Source organism: Leucoraja erinacea, unplaced genomic scaffold, assembly GCF_028641065.1.
Source record: "Leucoraja erinacea ecotype New England unplaced genomic scaffold, Leri_hhj_1 Leri_872S, whole genome shotgun sequence".
Taxonomy (NCBI): domain Eukaryota; kingdom Metazoa; phylum Chordata; class Chondrichthyes; order Rajiformes; family Rajidae; genus Leucoraja; species Leucoraja erinaceus.
In genome coordinates this window covers 2,654-12,500 of record NW_026576809.1, presented here as the reverse complement: position 1 = coordinate 12,500, position 9,847 = coordinate 2,654, and positions in this window count along the sequence as shown.

The window sequence follows — 9,847 nt, the reverse complement described above, 5'->3', positions numbered from 1 at the left end:
TCAGAGTGTTGCTGGCAATGCTCTTGGTGTGCAACTTTGTATCAAAGTGTGTTGGAAGCTGTGAGGAATAATTTTAAAGAAATAAACATATTAAATTCAAAGAATTTTTAATCATTTCAGTAATGTCGAGAAATAAAACCTGAAATTTACAGTTAAATAGATTTAGGACTACACGTATAAAATCTCTACCGGAATATGTAAACCGCGTCGTTTCTTTACGAAGATGTGATTACACACAAACACACAAATAAATACACATCCAAGATGAGAATTTAGTAGGTACTAGACCAAGTGGGACCCGGTGGGTCATGTGCCCTCAACGCTGGGGGGGGGGGGCTGCCTGCAGCGTCATGCACACACTAACCACACCCTAAATATTAAATTAATATTATTCATTCTCTCCTTCCCCGCCCTAACGACTCACGCATAGCCCCCAACTCGCAGGGAGAGGGGGGGGGGTGTGTAGAGAGAGAGAGGTGTAACCGCCCTCCCCTCCGGCCCATACACTCCGTATTTCTCCCCTTCTCTGTAACCCCCTCCCCTCCTTTCTTCCTCTTACCCTGCTGCCCTCTCCCATCCACACATTCTATCTGCCTCTCATCCATCTATCTTCCTCCCTTCTCTATCCTCCCCCCCAGCCTCCACACACCCTTCCTCCCTCTGCCACCCCTCAACCGCCTCTCTTTTTTTCACGCATGATCCTTTCTATCTATCTCTCTCTCCCTCTCACCCTCCCTGTCTCTCTCTCATTCTATCTCTTTCACCCTCTCCGTGTCTCTCTGTCTCTGTCTCTGTCTGTCTGTCTGTCTGTCTCTCTCTCTCTCTCTGTCCCGCTCTCGCCCGCAAACAGACCGCTCCCCCTGGCAAAGCTGCGCCGGAGACCCGGGTTCGATCCCGAATACGGGTGCCGCTGCATCTCTTTGTTGACTTTGTATACTTATTCTCGTCTTTAACGTTCAGTGATCCCGATGAAGTTGGACGTAGCTTTGTATTTTATCTGTTCGATTCTTTTGAGATGATGTATTGATTTGGGGTGAACCGTCGATATGAAATGCTTTGTGAAAGTATATGAAGACAGTATATGCCGTATAGTATTTGGGATTTATAATTATTGATATAATTTGAAATTGAGCCTGAGTGTCTAAGTTAGTTCGGAATGGTTCCTAGTTCTGAGAAACTCTGTGTTGAGGCGCATTATAGTCGCAGTGAGAGGGAGAACTATATATTTCCGCCGCTCCGTTGTGAGTCATAGATGTTCCTGCAAGAAGAGGATTGAATCCGTCGGGTCATTCTTTGTCAGTGGAATAACGTGGTGGTGCTGTTGGTGCTTTTTTACTCGTGGACATTTTTCATCAGGCTAGAAAAAAGCCCCGGACTATTTAATACCACGAGTATTATCTGATAGCATCACGACCTACCTACGACGACTTACGACATCCTACTACCTCGTGACGACCATGCTGCCAGTATGATTCATGGGCAAACTCAACAGAGGTCGTGAATTAGGTCGTGAAAGTAGGACAGACCCTGAAGGATCTTCAGCGTGTCGGGGAGAGAAGGGGGAGGGTCAGCAGATGGGATGGAGATGGCACGTATTCCTAAACCCCGCGGCGCTGAGTGCATTTTACAATCAGAGAAACGGGCAATTTCACCACTTCTTTGAACTGCTGTCTGAACTTAGTCTGGGTGACGGCGTAAAGAGCCGTGTTTGTGCAGCAACTCAGGATCAGCAGCATGTAGCCTAGTTCTCCGATGGCAAATTCTGGATAGTCCCAGCTAGGAATTAACCCAGACAGTCTGAACCACACAACATATATCGCATGGACCGCCCACAACACGATGAAATTCCCCGAGATGACCAGCAGTAAAATGAGGGATTTCCTGCGGCACTCCATCTCCGGGTCTCAGCCGCTCTCCCCAGTGCTGGGACCCCGGTGTTTCCTGCGGGCCCTGCTCGCCACTAACACGTATCTGATGGTCGAAGTGTTGAACAGAACAATGAGGACAAATGGGATCACAGGGGTGAAGAGATACTGGAGAAACTCCCCGATTCCCCAGATCAGAGAGAATCGAGCACCGGGTCTTGTCAAAACAAAGTATAGCAGTCACCATGGGTGATGATATCGGTTATTTATGTTCTGTCGAGTGGACAGTTAGTGCCGGGGAACAATCTGCGGGGCTGATAGAATCCGCACCGTCTCTCCGCAATCCCAATAATCGTGAGCAGTCGCCTGAAATCGCAATGTTCAGATTACTCGTTTCCATGGACGAGTGCATTTCGGGAATATTGATTCATTTAACCTGACATCTTGACATGGAGGACATGCATTAGGAAATTAAACGAACGGACAGGCACCATTCATTATATTTAAATAATGGATTTGGGGCCCGGCCAACCATTCAGTAATAAAGACATCCATCAGATCGCTTTTAAAATATTTTCCTCTTACCCTAAACCGATTTCGTGTTGAAGATGATGTTCCGACCATGGAGACAAAAGTCGATCTCGGTTCTCCGTCCATTGTATCCTGATACATTTCTTTCAGGTGACATCTCAACGTCCCTGGATAGAAACGTAGAAACATAGAAAATAGATGCAGGAGTAAAGGCCATTCGGCCAGCACCGCCATTCACTGTGATCATGGCTGACCATTCCCAAACAGTACCCCGTTTCTGCCTTCTCCCCATATCCGCTGACTCCACTATCTTTAAGAGCCCTATCTAGCTCTTTCTTGAAAGTTTCCAGAGAACCGGCCTCCACCGCCCTCTGAGGTAGAGAGTTCCACAGACTCACAACTCTCTGGTTTCAGAACTGAGCGAGGAGGAGGACTCAAATGCAGGCTCAGACACAGGGCAGATTACTTTTCAGAGTTTAATCGGTCCAAGTGGGTACACAGGTAAGCAAAAACGGAGGCAACAGTACAATCAAGGAGCAGGCAAAAACAGTGGTCGAAAAATAGGCAATGGTCGAGATAACAAGGTCAAAAGATTTCTAGAGCTGGCACGAGGTGATACAAAGTAACGTACACAACGAACTGGCAATGAAAACTAAAACACAAATGGCTTAAATACACAGACTAACAGGGGATAACGAGACACAGGTGAAACATCAGGGCGGGGCGAACAATCACACGAGGGGAAACGACATGACAGGAAATGGGACCTGAAACGAGAAGAGATGTGAGACACCAAAATAAAACAAGAATGCAAACAATAATAATAAAAACAATAAGAAACAGAAACTAGATCAAACGTGAGACCTGACATCTGGGTGGAAAAGTGTTTCCTCGTCTCCGTTCTAAATGGCCGACCTCTTATTCTTCAACTGAGTGTGTGTGGTCCCTTGTTCTGGACTCCCCCAACATCGGGAATTGCTTACTTGCCTCGCATTTTTAAAAAGTTTGTGTTCACAAAATGAATTTTGGTTGTCAGGTGGCTGCTGCCCAATTGTTTGCCTCGCCTTTTAAAATTAGAACATCAGCGAACTATGTGAACTTTCTCTCTCCTTCAGTGTCTCGGCTACGGGGAGATCTCGGCCGAGCTGAATGAGGCTTTGCTGAACTGAGCGCAGGATTTCTGGAGTTGAACGACAGCCTCCGGCGATCTGGCGAGCGATATCTGGCCCTCATGTAGATAGGGTGGTAAAGAAAGCGTTTGGTGTGCTGGCCTTTATAATTCAGAGTATTGAGTATAGAAGTTGGGATGTAATGTTAAAATTGTACAAGGCATTGGTGAGGATTCTGGAGTATGGTGTACAGTTTTGGTCGCCTAGTTATAGGAAGGACGTCAACAAAATAGAGAGAGTACAGAGGAGATTTACTAGAATGGTGCCTGGGTTTCAGCAACTAAGTTACAGGGATAGGTTGAACAAGTTAGGGCTTTATTCTTTGGAGCGCAGAAAGTTAAGGGGGGACTTGATAGAGGTATTTAAATGGTTGAGAGCGATAGACAGAGTTGACGTGGATAAGCTTTTCCCACTGCGAGTAGGGAAGATTCAAACAAGGGGGCATGACTTGAGAATTAAGGGACAGAAGTTTAGGGGTAACATGAGGGGGAACTTCTTTACTCAGAGAGTGGTAGCTGTGTTGAATGAGCTTCCAGTGAAGGTGTTGGAGGCAGGTTCGTTTTTATCATTTAAAAATAAATTGGATAGTTATATGGACGGGAAAGGAATGGACGGTTATGGTTTGAGCGCAGGTATATGGGACTAGGGGAGAATACGTGTTCGGCACGGACTAGAAGGGTCGAGATGGCCTGTTTCCGTGCTGTAATTGTTATATGGTTATGGTTATAAACGGCCAAACAGACGATGATGTGGAGATATAGAAAAATAGTAAAATATATGCAAACAAAGTGTCCATGATATGGGAAAAAGGCCAATGTTGGCTGTGATCTCGGCTACATGGTTTCTCCAGCGTTTATCCTAACCTTCGATTTTTCCAGCATCTGCTGTTCTTTCTTAAACAAAGTATAATTTCGTGTTAGTTAGAGTCCATTCTTCATTGCGACCATTTTATTGATAGTTTCCCAGTTGTACAGAGAGTGAGAGGCGGAGACCTGGCGCGACCGGGATCACGGACCTACTTGATGCCATGAGTACCTACGACCAGCACCACGACCTGCCACGAACTACATACGACCTTTTGAATTAGGTCGTGAAAATGGGACAGGGGAGGATATTCAGCGTGTCGGTGAGAGAGGGGGTGGGTGAGCAAATGAGATAGAGAGGTCAGGGATTCCTAAACCCCGCGGCGCTGAATGCATTTTACAATCAGAGAAACGGGCAATTTCACCACTTCTTTGAACTGCTGTCTGAACTTAGTCTGGGTGACGGCGTAAAGAGCCGTGTTTGTGCAGCAACTCAGGATCTGCAGCATGTAGCCTAGTTCGCCGATGGCAAATTCTGGATAGTCCCAGCTAGGAATTAACCCAGACAGTCTGAACCACACAACATATATCGCATGGACCGCCCACAACACGATGAAATTCCCCGAGATGACCAGCAGTAAAATGAGGGATTTCCTGCGGCTCTCCATCTCCGGGTCTCTGCCACTCTCCCCACTGCTGGGACCCCGGAGTCTCCTGCGGGCTCTGCTCGCCACTAACACGTATCTGATGGTCGAAGTGTTAAACACAACAATGAGAACAAATGGGATCACGGGGGTGATGAGATACTGGAGAAACTCCCCGATTCCCCAGATCAGAGAGAATCGAGCACCGGGTCTTGTCAAACAAAACCAGGGGGAATTAGATAGCAAGTAGCTACCGTTCAACATAAAACACCAGAACGTGTTCTTTAAACAGCTCAGCACGGTCACTGTCCCCACAACCACAGCCGCCGTTCTCTCGGTGCAATACTTTGTTTTCAGCTTCTGGCAACAAATGGCCACAAATCGATCAAAGGTGAAGGTGACGGTGAACCAGACAGAACAGTCCGTGACGGCGTAAAGCAAGAAGGCGTGGATGTTACACACTCGGACAGGAACCAGGAACAGAAATGCTTTATAGTAAGCAATTGGAATCTGCCTCAGTATCAGGTCGACAATAATGACCAGTAGATCGGCCGTTGCCATGGCGATCAGGTAGCGAGTGACACCTGTGGAGAGACCGCACTTTCCCCGGGCCAGGATCACAATCGTCAGCGCGTTCACTGTGAGGAGGGAAGTAAACAGAGACATGACAGCGGACAAAGCAAACTCGGCAGATTCATCGAGGGGCAAATCGAATGCACAATCCTGTTCTGGATTGTAGAAGATTGTCTAACGAGGCTGTCTACTAGTAACTACTCAAGGAAATAAATTATTAATGGTAAAATATCTGAATCGGCTCGATTGGTTAACAGATGAGAAGCTGCAGTTACGACGGTTCGGATAAAGAATCAGATCGGATTCTGACCATGGCTCACTTCACCATGTGAGTTTAGCTCATTGGCTCACTGTGAATCTGGATCAGTGTGGGCTGGAGAACAAACACTCGTCCTGCTCTTGACGCAGGGACGTTGCGTTTGTGTGGATCAATTAGCCAGGGTTCTCCCTCTATTCATTGCCCAATGCACCAGTGTCAGTCTGTTGGGGACAGTTCTGGTTCCGACACGGAGCATAACGCAGACACAGTGATATTGGGCGAAACAAGGCCAGATTCCAGCAGGATCCGGTCCAGTTGCACCTGTGAGGAGGATGGAGCCAAAGCAAAGCGTGTCAATATCTCAATATTGCCTTGACCCTGTAAAAACCCGTAAAACCTGTAAACATCAAATAAAATCAATTTTGCACTTTGCCCTGGTCAGTTTCAACAGCTGGACATAGATCGCCGAGCGCACGGCAGCAGTAGTTCACAGCAGGAGAGTAAATTACAAGCATTGGAATGCCGTTAACGATTGTTTACCGCGTTAATAACATGAGCTGTGGACATATAACCATATAACCATATAACAATTACAGCACGGAAACAGGCCATCTCGGCCCTACAAGTCCGTGCCGAACAACTTTTTTCCCTTAGTCCCACCTGCCTGCACTCATACCATAACCCTCCATTCCCTTCTCATCCATATGCCTATCCAATTTATTTTTAAATGATACCAACGAACCTGCCGACACCACTTCCACTGCAAGTTCATTCCACACCGCTGCCACTCTCTGAGTAAAGAAGTTCCCCCTCATATTACCCCTAAACTTCTGTCCCTTAATTCTGAAGTCATGTCCTCTTGTTTGAATCTTCCCTATTCTCAAAGGGAAAAGCTTGTCCACATCAACTCTGTCTATCCCTCTCATCATTTTAAAGACCTATATCAAGTCCCCCCTTAACCTTCTGCTCTCCAGAGAATAAAGACCTAACTTATTCAACCTATCTCTGTAACTTAGTTGTTGAAACCCAGGCAACATTCTAGTAAATCTCCTCTGTACTCTCTCTATTTTGTTAACATCCTTCCTATAATTGGGCGACCAAAAGTGTACACCATACTCCAGATTTGGTCTCACCAATGCCTTCTACAATTTTAACATTACATCCCAGCTTTTATACTCAGTGCTCTGATTTATGAAGGCTGGCATACCAAAAGCTTTCTTTACCACCCTATCTGTATGAGATTCCACCTTCAAGGAACTATGCACGGTTATTCCCAGATCCCTCTGTTCAACTGTATTCTTCAATTCCCTACCATTTACCATGTACGTCCTATCTTGATTTGTCCTGCCAAGGTGTAGCACCTCACATTTATCAGCATTAAACTCCATCTGCCATCTTTCAGCCCTTTTTTCCAAATGGCCTAAATCACTCTGTAGACTTTGGAAAGCCTCTTCATTATCCACAACACCCCCTATCTTGGTATCATCTGCATACTTACTAATCCAATTTACCACCCCTTCATCCAGATCATTGATGTACATGACAAACAACAAAGGACCCAACACAGATCCCTGAGGCACCCCACTAGTCACCTGCCTCCAACCCGACAAACAGCCATCCACCATTACCCTCTGGCTTCTCCCATTCAGCCACTGTTGAATCCATCTTGCTATTCCGGCATTTATACCCAACAGTTTAACTTTCTTAACCAACCTTCCATGAGGAACCTTGTCAAAGGCCTTACTAAAGTCCATATAGACAACATCCACTGATTTACCCTCGTCAACTTCCCTAGTAACCTCTTCAAAAAATTCAAGAAGATTAGTCAAACATGACCTTCCAGGCACAAATCCATGTTGACTGTTCCTAATCAGACCCTGTTTATCCAGATGCTTACATATATTATCTCTAAGTATCTTTTCCATTAATTTGCCCACCACTGAAGTCAAACTGACAGGTCTATAATTGCTAGGTTTACTCTTAGAACCCTTTTTAAACAATGGAGCAACAGTTGGATTTTAAACAATGGAACAACGCCAATCCTCGGGGACTATTCCCGTTTCTAATGACATTTGAAATATTTCTGTCATAGCCCCGGCTATTTCTACACCAACTTCCCTCAATGTCCTAGGGAATATCCTGTCAGGACCTGGAGACCTACCCACTTTTATATTTTACAAAAGTGTCAGTACTTCTTTTACTTTGAAACTCATAGTATCCATAGCTACTCTACTCGTTTCCCTTACCTCACATAATTCAATATCCTTCTCCTTGGTGAATACCGAAGAAAATAAATTGTTCAATATCTCCCCCATCTCTTTTGGCTCTGCAGATAGCGGTCCACTCTGTCTCTCCAATGGACCAATTTTATCCCTCGTTATCCTTTTGCTATTAATATAGCTGTAGAAACCCTTTGGATTTACTTTCACCTTACTTGCCAAAGCAACCTCATATCTTCTTTTAGCTTTTCTAATTTATTTCTTCAGATTCTTTTTATATTCCTTATACTCCTCAAGCACCTCATTTACTTCATGCTGCCTATAATTATTGTAGATATCCCTATTTTTCCGAACACGATGTCCAATTTCCCTTGAAAACCAGGGCTCTTTCCAATTTTTACTGTTTCCTTTCAACCGAACAGGAACATAAAGATTCTGTACTCTTAAAATTTCCCCTTTAAATGTCCTCCATTTCTCTTCTTCATCTTTCCCATAAAACAAAATGTCCCAGTTCACTCGTTTTAAATCATCTCGCATCTCATCAAAGTTAGCCTTTCTCCAATCAAAAATCTCAACCCTGGGTCCAGTTCTGACCTTCTCCATAATTATATTGAAACTAATGGTATTGTGATCACTGGACCCGAACTGCTCCCCAACGCATACCTCCGCCACCTGTCCCGTCTCATTTCCTAACAGGAGGCCCAGCACTGCCCCTCCTCTAGTAGGTACCTCTATGTATTGCTGCTAAAAAACTATCATGCACACATTTTACAAACTCCAAACCATCCAACCCATTTACGGAATGTGTTTCCCAGTCTATGTGTGGAAAGTTGAAATCTCCCACAATAACCACATGGTGGCAATGTAAAAATAACCGGCACAAAGTGTAAGCAACGCGGTGATAAACAGCGTGAAACCTCTGATCCACACAATCAGGCAGCATCAACACATTCCCCATTACTCTGTCGAAGATTGCTTAAAGGGACACGTCATGAATTGTTCGAGCAACAGAAATTTATACCGGATCCCGTCACTGCCGCTTCTCACCTGTTGATGAACGGGGATTTGGACGGGGACTTACCTGGAGAAGCAATAAGGGCGAGGATGGGATAAAAGACAGGCTGAATAGTTATAAGTAGACAGTATATCCGATGATTTAAGCTGTACCAAGAATCAAAAATTTCGTCGGCCACATAGAAGACTCCCTTCTCCTTCGCGGTAACATCCGTGTCTACTGTTTTCAGAGACCGATCCATGTGTGTAACACCGCGCTCACTGTTCCTCGATGGCACTCGGTGACATTCAGTTCACTCTGTAATATTCCCGGATCCCTAAACATCCATCTAACATCCCACTTTATTGTACACAGATTTCCAATGGTTTTCTCCGTCTGTGGAGCTGCTGCTCTGTGTCGGTGACTGACGGGATGCTCTCACTAACACTCTCATATCCCATCAACAGGAATCCCTTTTATTAGAACTGGAAAACCTCCGGTGACACAACCGGGCTCCGTGCGGACTGACGTTAATTACACTCACTGAACAAACATCTACTGTTAACTCTTTTGTGTCCGGGCACAAAGTGCCTCACGGGAAGTGTAGCAGTCATCATGGGTGATGATAACCGTTATTTATGTTCTGTCGAGTGGACAGTTAGTGTCGGGGAACAATCTGCGGGGCTGATAGAATCCGCACCCTCTCTCTGCAATCCCAATAATCGTGAGCAGTCGCCTGAAATCGCAACGTTCAGATTACTCGCTTCCATGAACGAGTGCATTTCGTGAA